Source organism: Equus caballus, chromosome 3 (genome assembly GCF_041296265.1).
Source record: "Equus caballus isolate H_3958 breed thoroughbred chromosome 3, TB-T2T, whole genome shotgun sequence".
NCBI classification, from domain to species: Eukaryota; Metazoa; Chordata; class Mammalia; order Perissodactyla; family Equidae; genus Equus; species Equus caballus.
The window spans coordinates 82,492,636-82,508,480 of NC_091686.1; the positions used below are offsets into that span (position 1 = coordinate 82,492,636).

General features: G+C 35.6%; 1 protein-coding gene across 15 annotated transcripts in view; it reads right to left on the reverse strand.

Annotated features, from left to right (window-relative positions):
• The window catches only part of CRACD (capping protein inhibiting regulator of actin dynamics), a 308,131-nt gene that overhangs the window by 209,791 nt on the left and 82,495 nt on the right, over positions 1 to 15,845 (reverse strand). For 3 of the 15 annotated variants that reach the window (XM_070263759.1, XM_070263755.1, XM_070263752.1), the window contains exon 2: positions 8,103 to 8,169. The exons of the other annotated variants lie outside the window; for them this stretch is intronic. The gene's annotated coding sequence lies outside the window, so the exon portion shown is untranslated. The remainder of the gene's footprint in view (positions 1 to 8,102; positions 8,170 to 15,845) is intronic. 15 annotated transcript variants of the gene reach the window in all.

Sequence of the window (15,845 nt, forward strand, 5' to 3'; positions counted from 1 at the left end):
ATGTTCTATTTCTTGCCATCAGAGTGGTGGCTCTGCTGACGCTCATTTTATCATTATTTGTTAAAGAGTACATACATGATTTGTGCACTTTCTGGATATATGTAGTATTTCTTAATTTTAAAATTATTAAAAACAATTGCTTGCATTTTATGAATGCTTACTATGTACCAGCTACTGTATTAAGCATATACACATGTTTTATTCTATTTAAACTTTCCCAGCCTATGAGGCAGATGCTATTACTATATTCTCCAGTTTACATTTGTGCAAACTGAAGCTTTGTGAATTATCCAATGTCAGAACTAACAAATGGGAACATGAATCCCTTTAGGCTAACATGGAGCTTGCAAATTAACCACTAAACTGTTCTTACCAAGTATTGCTTTGATTTTTCACTATTTTTCAATATATGTTATTAGAATTTGGGCTTCTTAAAGGATTTGTCTATGAGTTTCCATACTATTTAGTGTAGTGCTTTAAAATTGAGGCTTGATAAGTAGTGATGACTAACTGAACAATTTGCTATTTACTTTTTTTGCTGAGGAAGATGTGCCCTGAGCTAACACCTGTGCTAATCTTTCTCTATTTTGTATGTGGGTTGCCACCACAGCATGGGTGATGAGGGGTGTGGGTCCACGCCCAGGATCCAAACCAGCGAACCCGGGCGGCTGAAGAGCAGTGCGCCAAACTTAACCACTATGCCATGGGGCCGGCCCCAATTTGTTACTTCCAACAGAACTATAAACCTTTGTGTAATGTGCTGAGATTTTTTTCAGTCCTTCAATCAGTGCTGACAGCTTGAATTTTCAATTATAAGGCAAAAATCTTTAAAAAGTCATTCGAACTAGGAAAACATTAACATTGAAGCTTACATGTCTTTGACAGCAAGAACGCATGCAAGCACACTACAGCACTTCCAAGGAAAGTGAAGGACTTGGGAGAGCATTCCACATACAGCCCATTTGAAGGAATTATGTGTAGCCATAAAAATTCAAACTTGCCCTGAAAATCAGGTTTTTGTACTTGACAAAGTTCTACTGAGCCAATTTCACTATACTATATTTTGAAAAGAAATCATAGCTTTTGATTTCCTTTGCTGGCTTTGAATTTATGCAATATCTTTCTCCCTAAAAAAAGCTCTGCATTTCATTTTGACCAAATATTATCCAATTTATTTTCCAATTTTCCAAGAGTTTTATTTTCAAATTTACAGATAAACAAATGTAGAAGATTCAAAATAAACTTTAAAAGGCAATTCCCAAAAAGGAATCAATTTTTTTTCTATTTGAAAGATGTACCAGTCTCACGCTGCAGGATTCAAGAGTTTGAGAATTGCATCTTTCCTCTCGAACGGCTAGAGCTTTCTATTGAACTTGTAGTACAATCCAGCACCAGGATCATCTCCTATGGAACTCTAATCAGTTTTATGATGACATAGAAAATCAAGCTGAGATCAATTAGCAGCAATGGCAGGGGGACAGAGAGGAGAGCGGGCAGTTGTGGTACTAGAGAAGAAAAGAAAGACTGCTAAGGATCTCACTGTTTCATCCTTGCCATGGACAGAAAATACACATTTAAATACACTCATAAAAATCTAAGGAGTAAACACTACAACAATTGAAATAGGATATTTAACTTATGAACCTGATCAATTGAGTAAATCGTAGGAAAGAAAAATAAAAGGGACACTAAATCATAATAAACAGAAGATAAAAGATTTAAGGAATAATAACAAATATAAAAAGATGCTCAACATCATTAGCCATGAGGGAAAGGCAAACCACAAGCCCAATGAGATACCAGTTCGCATCAACTAGGATGCTGCATTAGTTTCCTAGGGCTGCTATAACAAAGTACCACAGATTAAGTGGCTTAAAGAATAGAAATTTATTTTCTCAACGTTCCAGAGGTTGAAAGTCCAAAATCAAGGAGTCAGCAGGTTTGGTTTCTCCTAATGCCAGTGTCCTTAGCCTGCAGATGGCTGCCTTCTTGCTGTGTCCTCATATGGCCTTTTTCTGCATGCACATCCCTGGTGTCTTGTTCTCTTCTTATAAGGACACCAGTCCTGTTGGGTTAGGGCCCCACCCTTATGACCTCATTTAACATTAATTAGCTCTTTGGAGGCCCTATCTCCAAATATAGTCACACTGGGGGTTAGGACTTCAACATATGAATTTGGGGGCACACAATTCAGTCCACAACAGATGGCTATAACAAAAAAGATGGGCAATAACAAGAGTTGATGAAGACGTGGAGAAATTACAACCTTCATTCATTGCTGGTAGTACCACAACATGGTGTAACAACTTTGGAAAACAGTCTGCCAATTTCTCAAAAGGTTAAACACAGAGTTACCATATGACCCAGCAATTTCACTCCTGAGCATATACTCAAAGGAAATGAAAGCACAGGCCACACAAAAACTACTACATGAATGTTCAGAGCAGTATTATTCATAATAGCCAAAAAGTGGAAAAACCTAAATGTTCATGATGAATAGATAAATAAAATGTGAAATATCCATATAAAGAAATATTATTTTGGAATAAAAAGGAATGAAGTATTGATACATACTACAAGACGGAAGCTTGAAAACATTATGCTAAGTGAAAGAAGCCAGTCACAAAAGCCCACGTATTATAAGGTCCCAACTATATAAAATGTCCAGAAGAGGTAAATCCATGTAGACAGAAAGTAGATCAGCAGTTGCCTAGAGCTAGGGGTTAGAGGGATAGGGAGGAAAAAAGGAAACGATTTTTAGTGGATAGAGGATTTCTTTTTGGGGTGGTGGAAATGTCCTAAAATTGATTGTGACGATAACTGCAAAACTCTGTGAATCTACTAAAAATCACTGAATTATAAACTTTGAATGAATTAATTATGTGATGAGTGAATTATCTTTCAATGAAGCTGTTAAAAAAAGAATAAATTTAGCATTGTCAAAATATATGTAAATGGATTAAATTCCTCTATTAAAAAATCAGGACACTCAGCGTGGGTTAAAAAAAATCTTATCATATATCAGTGACAAGATACATTAGATAAAAATTGTAAAGAAATTTTGAGAATAAAAGTCTGGGCAAAACACATATCAGACAAATGAAAACAGAAAACTAAGAAAGGGTGGCAATATTACTATTAGATAAAATATTCTCTGATCATGCTTATTATAAAAGAATAATAAAACATTGAACAGGGGCCGGCCTGGTGGCACAGAGGTTAAGTGTGCACGTTCTGCTTCGGCAGCCCGGGGTTCGCCGGTTTGGATCCCAGGTGTGGACATGGCACCACTTGGCACGCCATGCTGTGGTAGGTGTCCCACATATAAAGTGGAGGAAGATGGGCACGGATGGTAGCTCAGGGCCAGTCTTCCTCAGCAAAACGAGGAGGATTGGCAGCAGATATTAGCTCAGGGCTAGTCTTCCTCAAAAATACAAAACAAAACAAAACATTGAACACATTTATATCTAACCAACTGTAACCTAAAATCATAAGCAAAGTCTAATGAATCACTAGATATTAAAAAGCACTCTTTTGAATAATTCTTGGGTAAAACTGGAAATCAAAACTGAAATGACAGATTATTCAGAAATTAACACAGGACCTGTAATGATAAAATCTATAGGATGCAGTCAAAGCTATATGCAGAGGAAAATTAACAGCATTAAAAATGTTCTTTATAATAACTTTGAAAGCTGCTAATGAATAAGCTAGGCAATTAACTTCGGGAAACTAAAAAATAACAATAAAATAAACCAAGATAAAATAATCAATAAAAATAAAAGCAGAAATTAAAACATTAGAAAAAAAGAGAGGATTAATAAATAAAACTATGAGCTGGTTCTTTGAAATCATCAAGCTGTGTTCTACTAAATACTCATTCCAGGAGATATTAATAGATGCTCTGTGGGCGGAAAAACTTTTTGTGGCAAAAATGTTTGAAAAACATACTAAATCTTCCACTTAAGAATTCATAAACCATATTAGCATATTAAAGACTAAAAATTCCTAAAGCATATAACTGTTTTAATAGAATGATCCAGTCTCCCCATCTTATTTAGGGATGCATGTTCTTACTTGTCAGTATTCTTTGGGACAGCGCTCCATGGAATACCCATCTGGGAAATGTTGATATAGGTAAATCTAAGGGAAGTATTACTAAAAATAAATGAGAAAATATGAACATAGAGCATTTAGATGAGAAGTGGAATTTAACACAGATATAGATGAGGTTAAAATAAGAGAACTGTATGTAAGCTTTATACTTACAATTTTGAAAATATATATAAAATGGATGATTTTTAAGAAAAATAGGCATTACCAAAATTTACTCAGAAAGAGGCAGAAAAGTGAATAATCTAATAGCCATGAAAGAAATGTAGAAGGCTATGATTAAACAGCTCATTTGGAGGCCTTGGCCCAAATACAGTCAAAATCTATGAACTCTTCTTGAACAGAAGAGTTTCCCCATTCTCTGGCATCTAGTTATCCTAGTTCTCACCACTAGCTTCTCTCTGCTGGATTACCACAACTTTCCAGCTGGTCTCCTGGCTCCAGTCTTGCCTCCCTTCCTATTCAACAAGTGAGATTCCTCTAATAAAGAAATCTGATCATATCACTTCTCTGCTTAACATCCTTTAAGGGCTCCTCATTAATCGTAGGAAGAAAATCCAAACTTCTGGCCATGTTCTACAAGGCTCTGCAGGTTCTGGTCTCTGGGAAGCACTCTAGCCTTATCTCTCAACCCTCCTCCCCTCCCACCTTTGCTCCAGTCCTACTAAACATTTTCCCTTCTCTCAGGAGCACCACGTTCTCCCTCACTTCAGGTCTTCCCACAGGATCTTCCATCTCTCAAGGACACTCTCCTTGACTAACTCTCTGAGCGGACATTCTTACTTAAATGTCAGTTTAAATGCTACTTCCTCTGGAAAGCATTCTCTGATTTCCCCAAATCTAGAATAGATGCTCCTCCTACCTTTCTCTTATGCCATGTACTTTCCTTATTGTAGCATTTACAACACCAAGTTTTAATTTCCTATTTCCTTGACTCCATCCCTCAACAGACTACAAGCTCCAAGATGCCAGAGATTTTACCATCTTGTTCACCATTTAATCCCCAGTATTTACTAGCATTCCAGGCACATAACCGAAATTCAATATAAGTTTATTGAAAGAATGAATAAAGTTTAACACTGACACCAAAGATGAAAAAGACAGGACCCCCCCCCCCAATAAAACTGAAGGTCAATCTCATCTATGAATATGCATGTAAAATTTGAAATAAAATATTGGTAAGTCAAATCTAGCAGTCTAATGAAAGAAGAATAAATCATGGTCAAGATGGGTTTACTCTGACTGCCAGGATAATTAACATTAGGAAACTTAAGAAGAAAAATTACATAATCATTTTGATAGATGATAAAGAATATTTGATAGACTTCAAAATTCATCATGATAACCACTCAGTAAATCTAAAATGGAAAGATATTTAACTTTATGTATATATAAAGTTTATATATAGCATTTGTTATAAAAGAACAGAAAATTCAATCTTAATCGTGAATCAACAGAGGCAAGAACAAGCAAGACAGAAGGGTGAAAACTGCTATTATTGTTTTGAACATTTTAGCTGAAAGGTAGTAAGACAAAAAAGAAAGACACAGAAAAAAAAATTGGAAAAACAGACAAAAATTACCATTATTTAAGCTTATCACTATCTACCTTGATACTATTCAGGACTAAGAGGAATTTTTAGTAAGCTTTCCAGTTACAAGATAACAACTTTGCCACATTAGTTAGAAAATATAATGGGAAAAAAAGGTACTATTCATGAAAACAGCAACAATATAAAATTCCTGTGAATAAATCTAATAAAAAAAGTACAGACTCTAAATGAAAAAAACTTCCCCAAATTAATCTCTAATTTGACTAAAGTCCAACCAAGTCAATGAAATTTTTATGCCTGCAATTGGATATTATAATCTAAAATTCTTTTAATAAAGTAAGTGATTAACAATATGTAAAAAAAATTGTGGAAAAGAAAATCAATGAAAAGAGGCTTGCTTTACCAAATGGTAAAATGAAATATAACACTGAAATTTAAATAATGTGCTACCAGAACAGGAATATGCAAAAATGATTACAGGGCCAGGCTACAAAATATATAAATAAATCTAAAAATTATTGGAATTTAGTTTAGGTCACATCTGGACTTTTAAATTAGCATGGAAAGAATGTATTATTCAATAATTTTTCTTCTGACAATCAAGTAAACATTTGGGAAAAACTAAGATGACTACTTTATAAGTTATTATAAACAAGTAGGTTAAAAGTGTAAATATTTTTCAAACTCAGAATACTGAAAGAAAATGTTATAATGTTGAAAGAAGCAGGCTTTCATAAGCATGACAACAAAGCCAAAAATATGAGAGAAAAGACTGGTAGATATAATCACATAAAAATTTAAATTTCAACTGCACAAAATGCCTAGCAAAAAAGTTTTTTTTGAAAAAAGGTAAATTGGGAAAAGATTTGATAATTCCCAGATTTCTCAAGGCTATGGGAAAATAAATATTTTTCTTACAAGGAAGATAGTATGAAGTGGAATAAACTCTCAGAAGGGCACTCTGGAAATATACCCACAAAAAAACAAAGATGAAGAAATGTAATCAATCTAAATGCCATCATTAGAGATATGGTTAATTAAATTATGGCATAACCATGTAACAGAATACTATTTAGGCATTAAACATCATAATATAGATCTATATTTCTCGATATGGAAGAACACCCACAATATAGTAAAAAGAGAAAAGGTTTAAGAAATAATCTGTATAGCATAATCCCTTTGTTGTAAAAAATTTACATATATATAAAAATAGACAATAAATGTTAACAATAGTTATTTCTGGGTATAGGAAAATGGATGACTTTTACTTTATTCTTTAAAATTTTTCTTACATTCTGGTTTTTTTTCAGTGAATACCTATTACTTTTATAATTAGTTAAGGGTATTAAAGCAAACTCAATCAAAATAAGAGAAGTTGAAATTCATAACATATCTCATAAGTAAAAGTAAATATTTCAAGTGAAAAAGAATTATTTTTAAGGAAATTTTATTCCAAGCCCTAGAGTATCTCTTGAAAGCTTTAGTGACAGGTAAATCAGTGTTAGATGACAGGTAACTACAAGAAAATATTTCCAATCTATTTTAAAATCCTCTGTCTAGCATTTCAAGACCTTCCATTAACTGGCCCAACTTTATCTTCCAGTCTCCCGCTACTCCCTGTGTAAACTTTCTGTCAAGTCAGTCTTTGTTTCTTTAGTGGAAAACACAAAAAATCTGTTTGGTGTTTATCTCTGGTATGTAGGGTTTAAACAACTCTAGTTTTGTTAGTTTTGTTGTTAAATGTTTGGGTTTAGCTCTTCATAACATCCCACTTGGTAGCAGTTACCAGAAGTAATGGCAGAAAACTGAAGAGAAGTTAAAGCTTATCCCTTCTTCGATTATCCGAATTCACAATGATCTCCTCTTTCTCTGACTTCTAGAGCAATTATTCTATGCCATCATAACTTTTTACTTGTTCATATACTGATGAACAGTACTTTTCTGTAATTCATGCATTCATTCACTCATTTATGCTTGGTTGTATGACTTCTTGTTTTTCCAGATGAACTCAGCAGCCACTCACGCCAGAAACAGGCATGGAGAAAGCAAACAGCTGGGATTCACCCAGGGTTTAGTGTTTGCTGGGCTTGCATTATGGAAAGGCAAGAAAGTTCAGGATATTGCCAAGAGAGTGGCTGTCAGAATGGACTATGGACTTTTACAGTGGATGGGATAAAAATGTGGATGAGAAAGCTGACAGATAGGGAGAAAGCGGATGTTTCAAAGAACGAGACCCATGAAATGCTAACTAGGCTTTTCAGGATTGTTTTTCATTTATCTTTCATTATCTGTGACTATCAAGACATATTTTCAGAAAATAGGAATGTCTGTGTGCACAAGTAGTTATACAATGTAGAAATATTTATGTCATTCTATTAGGAATAAGAAATACAGAAATTCAATCATAGAGGGAAGTTCCATCAATCTCACTTACTAAGGGAAGATTTTTCTCTTTTTCACTGATGTGTATATGCATGCTTCGGAGACTGAGGCTTTTAAAACTGTAAAACAAACACAAATAGCAAAGGGCAACTATAGTAGTAAGTGCAGGCGACACCGAAAAGAGCATGCTAATAACCAAGCAGTATCTATTAGCCAAGGCACCTTCCCCACACCCTCAGAACCGTTGGTCGTCTCCGCTGTGATCCAGAACAGAGGCCAAGAACAAGGTCACTCTGACGCACAGTGACAGTGCCTAAGACACTCCAGCCCTTCCAGATCTCAGTTAAAATGAAGCTTGAAGAGTGTCTGTGGACAGGAGGGAGAAAGGGCAAGAGAGCTGAGGGATAAAACGCTAAAAGGAGTTAAAATATACATTTCCCCCAAAAAGAGAAGAAAATTGATTCTGTCTTCTGCTGATCATACTTTTATTAAAATACATGGTAAGGCTAATTTACACAGGTTTACAGTAATTCAGAAAAAAATTGCTGAAAGCACAAAAAATTTGTACTATGTGAAGCTGACTTAAAAAATCTGAATACCAACTTGTATTTATGTTGTGATTTTATTTCAAAATCATTATGCAGGTGGGCAAATATTGAATGGGAATAAAAAAGTTTAAACACATGGAGATGGAGGACAGCCAAGTTCTACACGCTTTGCTTTGGCGGCTTGGGTTTACAGATTCAGATGATGGACATGGACCTATTCCACTCATCACCCATGCTGCAGAGCCAGCCCATACACAAAACAGAGGAAGATTGGCACAGATTTCAGCTCAGGGCTCATCTTCCTTAAGCAAAAAAAAAAAAAAAAAAAAAAGAGGAAGATTGGTGACAGATGTTAGCTCAGGGCAAATCTTCTTCACCAAAAAAAAAATATATATATATATATATGTGTGTGTGTGTGGAGACGGTTATGGATTTTTTCTTTTTTAAATATATATATATATATATATATATATATATATAGTTAATTTGTGCAAAAAATTTAAAAAGGCAAAAAATTTTTTTTTCTCTTACGTAAGAATTTTCACATTTCACTGTATTCCCAGGGACATAAACCCATCTTCCACCTATATGTCAATCATCTCAGCATCCTGAAGCATTTCCCTTCCTCTTACATAGGAATGTTTCATTTGCAAGCATTCCTTCCGAGGTAGGTTGGAGATTCAGACGCTGTGATATAAAACGAAAACTGAGCAGACAATGCCTCATCATTCCTTTCAGAATCTCTTTCTTTCACTATCTATTCAAAAACAAAGGATCTGCTCTATGCTTTCCAGTTACAAGGTTTAAAGAGGACTGCTTCTCTTGTCTACATCCTTGCCTCTAGGGACATAGTAAAAAGGAAGGTACAAGGCTGTTTCCCAAACAGTCATGAAAAAGACTGAGAGACTGAGAGAGACAGAGAAAGAGAGAGAGAGACAGGCAGAGGACTCTATTTCCAGATTCCAAAAGAAGAGGAAGAGGTAACGCAAGGCTTTTGTTGTTGTTGCTCCTAAGAAAGCTTTACAGTCATGATGGCAATATTATGACACATAATGATTATTAAATATTGAAGCAATTTCACAAGTCAAGTACCATAAGGAAAAGAGGTTTTATCACTTAAAGATACTTGTAGTTGAGTATATGGAAGCACCTTTTGGTGAAAACAAACTTCAAAATGACTTTTCTAGCTTAATTTGGACCCACTGATATATGGACGCCATTATCAACTTCATTAGCACTTTTCTTCATGTCATCAGCAGGCCTTTCATCAGAAGAATTATTATACACACTGGCCTAATTCTGAAACCTACTAAAGTTATATTTATTATCAGAGGGTCTAATAATCAGGGCTTTCTGAAATTTGTTGAGAAAAAGGAAGAAATCCTTAGGAAAGGATGGGAAACAGGAATTATCAAATGTGTTTTCTTTGTTGATTAAAAGAAGGACAAGTTATTTTCAGTTTTCTAGGTTAAAAGGTTTGAGATTAGAAGAGGCATTTCTTCTAGTCTTAAGTAGGGTCAAACCTTTTCAAATCTCACATTTCAGACTCTTCTGATAGAGGATGATAAATGGTCCGTTTACACACAGGGAGTTCAAGTGCAGCCACATGGTACAAGATAGCTAATAGATATAGTATGAATTTAGAATCTGAGAACTGAAGTGTTAGTGATTTCATATCATTCCTTCATCATCCCATCTATCTCCTAAACCAATGATTTAAACCTTTAGATCATAATCTCAGAGAAAGTCCTCAAGGCCAATGTAGGACAACTGGAGTTCACTGTCACCTAAACCTAGATGAGCATATCTAATTCTCTGAAAGGCCTATCCAGAGGAAAGGCTTAGCAAGCTAAGACAGGCTTGACGCAAGAGCTTTCCACTGAAGTTCAGTGGAGAAAGGGGCCTTATCCAATTTGTTTCCCCCACCCTTAAATCGAAGAAACCAGAATATCTGAAATAATAACACTCAAATCCACACTCTTGTTTCAATTTTTTTCATTCTTTAAAATGTTACCTGAATTGTGGCCATGATGAATTAAGAGGGACCAGATTTTCCTTCTCAGCTTAAAATAAGTAAAAAACCGGACAAAATATAGGAGGCAATGTTTTTCAGACTCCAGATGACAGTCAGTGTAGGACAGAGATCCCTGAGAGAAGGGAAATGTAAGAAGTGAGCCCAGTTAACTGACTGCAGAGAACTTGCAGCCTATAGTGCAGGTAGAAGGAGGCCAGGTGCAGGCCAGTGATCTCTCTGAGTTGAGGAAACAGACTTGAGAGTTAAGGAAGCCAAGGCAGCTGGAATTCAGGGACAGGGTAGTAATAAGGAGGGCTACACACAGAGAGATGTCTGGAGATCTGCAAAGGATTACCCTTGTCTTTAGCTGAGTACTGACTGGCACACACATGCGAGGAAACTATCTCAACCATGGATTAGAGGGCACAGTAAGTGGACTTCACGCAGGACCATGAATAGTTCATGTTCCCACCAGCTAGAATGCAAAGATTTTCTAACATATGGGCAAGGAGAACAAAGCTCAGAAGGGTATTACCTGAGTAATGGGAACAACTGAGCACTAGACTAAACGCTGTTCTAGTTAGTGAGTTCACTTAACAAAAGTCAATAAGAAACCTTGAACAGATCAACTGTTTCTCAGAAGATCAAGCTGTTCCCTTGTTAACTGCACCCTCAAATTACAAAGTCCAAAACTATTTCAAAGAATTAAAAAAAAGAATCCAGCACCCAACAACATAAAGCTCACAATGCCCAGCATCCAGTAAAAATTTCCAGACATGAAGATAAGAAAAATATGACCAACAATGAGAATAAAAATCAATCAACAGAAATAGACCCAGAAATGACACAGATGAGAGATGTCTCAGACAAAGGTGTTAAAACAGACAACAGCCTAAGGATTTGTTTATCTCTGAGCCTGAGCATCCATAAAATACACTCCATACGTTCAAGAAGGGAGAGGAAAGTATGCACATGATAAGGAGAAATAGAAGGCATAAAAAAGATCAAATCAAACTTCCAGAGATGAAAAATACACTGGATGGAATTAATAGTGGACAAGAGAGTATACAAGAAAAGATTAGTAAGTGTGATGACACAGCAACAAAAAACTCTCCAAAATGAAATACAGAGAGCAAAATTACTGAAATGAAGGAAATGAACAGACCAACAGTGAACTGTAGGACAACATCAAGTGGCCTAACATAAGTATACTGAGAGTCTCAGAGGGTAAGGAGAGAGGTGAGAAGAGACCAAATTTATACTAAGAAATAATGGCTGAAAATACCCCAATTTCCTGAAAACTATAAATTCAGATCCAGTAAACTAAACAAATCTTCAGAAGGAAGAAATATTTAGAAAACCATACCAAGATACAACAAAAACCAATTATTGAAAACCAGTGGTAAAGAGGAAAACCTTTACAGGGCCAGAGAAAAAAGATACAGTACATACAGAAGAATAAAGATAAGAATGAGAGTAGATTTCAATAGAGGCCAGAAAACAGTAGTATATCTGTAAAGTCTGAAAGGAAAAAAAAAATTATTAACCTAGAATTCTCTATCCAATAAAAACACTTTTCAAAAACAAAGGTGAAATAAAATTCATCACCATGAGTACAGAACTATAAGAAATTTTATAGGAAGATCTTCAGGTAGAAGAAAAGTGACACCGGATGGAAATCTAGGTTGACACAAAAACATGAGGAGCACCAAAAATAGTAAAGATGGGGTACATACAAAATACCTGTTTTCCTTAAAGTGTCTTTAAAAGATAATTAAATGATTAAAGCAAAAATAATAATACATTATAGGGTTTATAACCCCAAATCATGTAGAAGTAAGATGTATGACAACAACATACAAAGGTCAGTAGAGGAAAACGGAAGTATACTATTGTAAGACTTGTATAATATACGTGAGGCAGTAAAATATTACTTGGATATGGAATATGATAAGTTAAAGACATACACTATAAATTCCAGAGCAACCCAAAAAATATAATTAATAAGCCAATAGTGGAGATAATTGGAATTATAAAAAATACTCAAGCCTGCAAAAAACAAAAATACTCAGTCCTGCCAAAAGAAGGCAAGAAAAGAGGAAAAAGAGGACAAAGGACAAATGGGACAAATAAAAATCAAATAAGATGGTAGCTTTAAACCCAACTACATCAATAAATTAGTTCCAAATAAAAAAGGAGAGATTTGTCAGGTTATGTAATAAAGAAAAGTTCATTTCAAATATAAAGACGAAGATAGGCTAAAAGTAAAAGAATGAGAAAAGATATACCATAATAACACTAACCAAAAGAAAGGTGAATGGTTAATATTAGACAAAGTAGAATTCAGAGCAGTAAATGTTACCAGAGATAAAGAGGGTCATTTCATAATGATAAATTTTATGTACCTAAGGACAGAGCTTCAAAATATATGAAGCAAAAACTGATAAAAGTGAAAGGAGAAAGACAAATTGACAATTAGAATCAGAGATTTCAATGCTTCTTTCAACAATTAATAGAACAAACAGACAGAAAATCAGTAAGAATATAGAAGACTTGTACAACACTATCAACAAACTAGCTTAACTGGCATTTGTGGGACACTCAACCCAACAATAGAAGAATACAACATATTCTCTCAAGTGACCACAAAAACAAGGCCAAATAAATTTTAAAGGATTGAAATCATAGAAAGTATGTTCTCTGACCACAGTTAAAGTATTTAGATATCAACAGGAGAAAGATTCCTGGAATATCTCCAACTATCCAAAAACTAAAAAGCATTACTTCTGAATAACCCCTGAGATGAACAAATCAACAGGGAAATTAGAAAATATTTGAGCTGAACAAAGATGAAAACATTACATGTGAAAATTTGGGGGATGCAGCTAAAGCAGTCTGTAGAGAGAAATTTCAGGCATATTCATACATCAAATCTCATCAAATTGCACACTTTAAATATGTGCAGTTTATTGTATGTCAATTTCATCTCAATAAAACTGTTAGAAAGTACCCTGAGCATTCAACGGTTCACTGTTCTTTTAACCCAAAATTTCACATTTCCTCATTCCCAAGCCACTCAACACCAACTTTTTAAAGGCGGATGGGAAGTCTGTCCTCATCATGTTGGCATCCATCCATGAAACACTATTTAAAATAAGACATCTAATTTCCTCTACCAGAAAATGTAGGTGGAGGTGAAGGGTCAGGACACAATAGAGCAGATACTTGATCAACACTAATTAGAGAGTGGAGGGAGGGTGAAAGTAGACATCTGACATTCCCTTGCTCCTTGTTATACAACCTGGGTACCCCCTTACCTGGAATTGCTTTGGGGCTCCCAAAATCAGTGTCTGTCTTTGCCAAATAATGCACTGCTCCAAGAAACCGCTTGAGTTGACACATGGCTTTCAGCAAAAAACATACAACTCAGCTTGTTTTCTATTGACGTACTACATGGTATTCAGAGAAGGAAAACCAGTGTGAATCTGTTCTTTCCATCTGAATCACAGATCCAGCTCAGGTTTTATCCTCTCCAGGCGATCAGCCTTCCCTAACCACTCTAGGACCTGCCGACATCCCTTCTCCTTGACCTCTGATCTCTGTAGAATTCTCAGTTTGCATCATAGAATTTATCATTACAACTGTCCATTTTCTTATCTAGTGTAGGGAGATTTCTTTTATTCTTCTCCTCAGGTATCCAGTTTTGCCTATAATATGGGAAGTTCTGTCCATAGTTCTGCTCTCTTAGGGAAGAAATGAGGAAAAAGCTTTCACTCTTACCATTACTCATATTTCCTCCCCTCAAGAGACATAAACAATCTGATTGGGAAGAAAGTCAGTACTCAGGCATGACCCAGCTTCTGGGTAGCCCCTTCTCTCAGACAGAGCTTCTTGCCCATCAGCAGAGCACATCTTCCTCTGGAAGGCAGTGTGCAGTTTTCCAGCTGCTGCGTCTCCAACAGAGCAGACACATGAAATTGAGGAGAAGGGAGAAATGCTGTAGGCACCATTTGGCCTTGGGTCCAAGCCACATTCCTCAATCCAGCTTACTCAGCAATACAGCTGCCAATATATTTTAATCTCTGCCACCAACAGGAGTGGATGAAGGATATGATTAATACCACCAACATCCAGAATGCTTCTCCTTCCCTTATTTGACTCTCAAAATGTCTACCTTTCTAGGCTGACTTCTTATTCATGGAGTCTTTTGAAATTCCTGAGGTCCTAATTAACTATTTTCTAGTCTTTGCTCCAAAGTACTATTTTTGTATCCTTCCCACAATATTTATTCTACTTATTCTAGTCAACTGCATATATCTTTCGACACAAATTGTAAGTTCTTTAAGAGAAGGGGCTCTGTCATATTTATCTTTGTGTCAATCAATTCAGTTAAATTTTTACATACATCTAACCTGGATCACCTTTGTTATTACTTGTTTAGTGTTAGTTTTTAGGCAGATTATAAATTCAACGAGGCAGGGAGTCGCTTCTTGTTAACTGCTGTCCTCTTCCGCTGGCACAGGGCTTGACACAGAACAAATGCTCTGTAAATATTTGTTGGATTGAATCACATTTTGTCTTACACATTTATATCCATGCCTAATAAATATTTGTTGACTAACTGATTAATTGATAAGAGGAGGGTGAGATGTGGAAGATGAATCTAAAATCAAAGTGCCATTTTATTTAATTCCAGAATAACGAAAGTTAAAACATCAACAACAAATATGTACTTCCTTTGAAGATAATGGTAAAAAGATGAAAAATACTCCTTTACTCACACTATACATTGTCCTGCCGAGTTTTCACACCTGTAAATTACAATGGTCCCCCTTTATCCGCGGGGGTTATGTTCCAAGACCCCGTGGATGCCTGAAACAGCTGACAGCATCGAACGCTACGTATACTATGCTTTTTCCTATACATACATATTTGAAGTGTGACAGCAAAACCGGCACGAATTTCTTTTTCCTTCTTCACAATTTCACAGATAGAATATTCGTTCTTACTATAAATCTTAGCAACCTCAGCATATGATTTTTTTTATTAAGTCGACAACTTTCACCTTTTCTCTTAAAGGAAGAGCTTTACGTCTTCTGTTGGGCATATCTGAACTGGCAGCATCACTACTCTTGTGCTTTGGGGCCAGTATTAAGTAAAATAAGGATTACTTGGATACAAGCACTGCGATACTGTGACGGTCAATCTGAAAAGCGAGATGGCTACTAAGTGA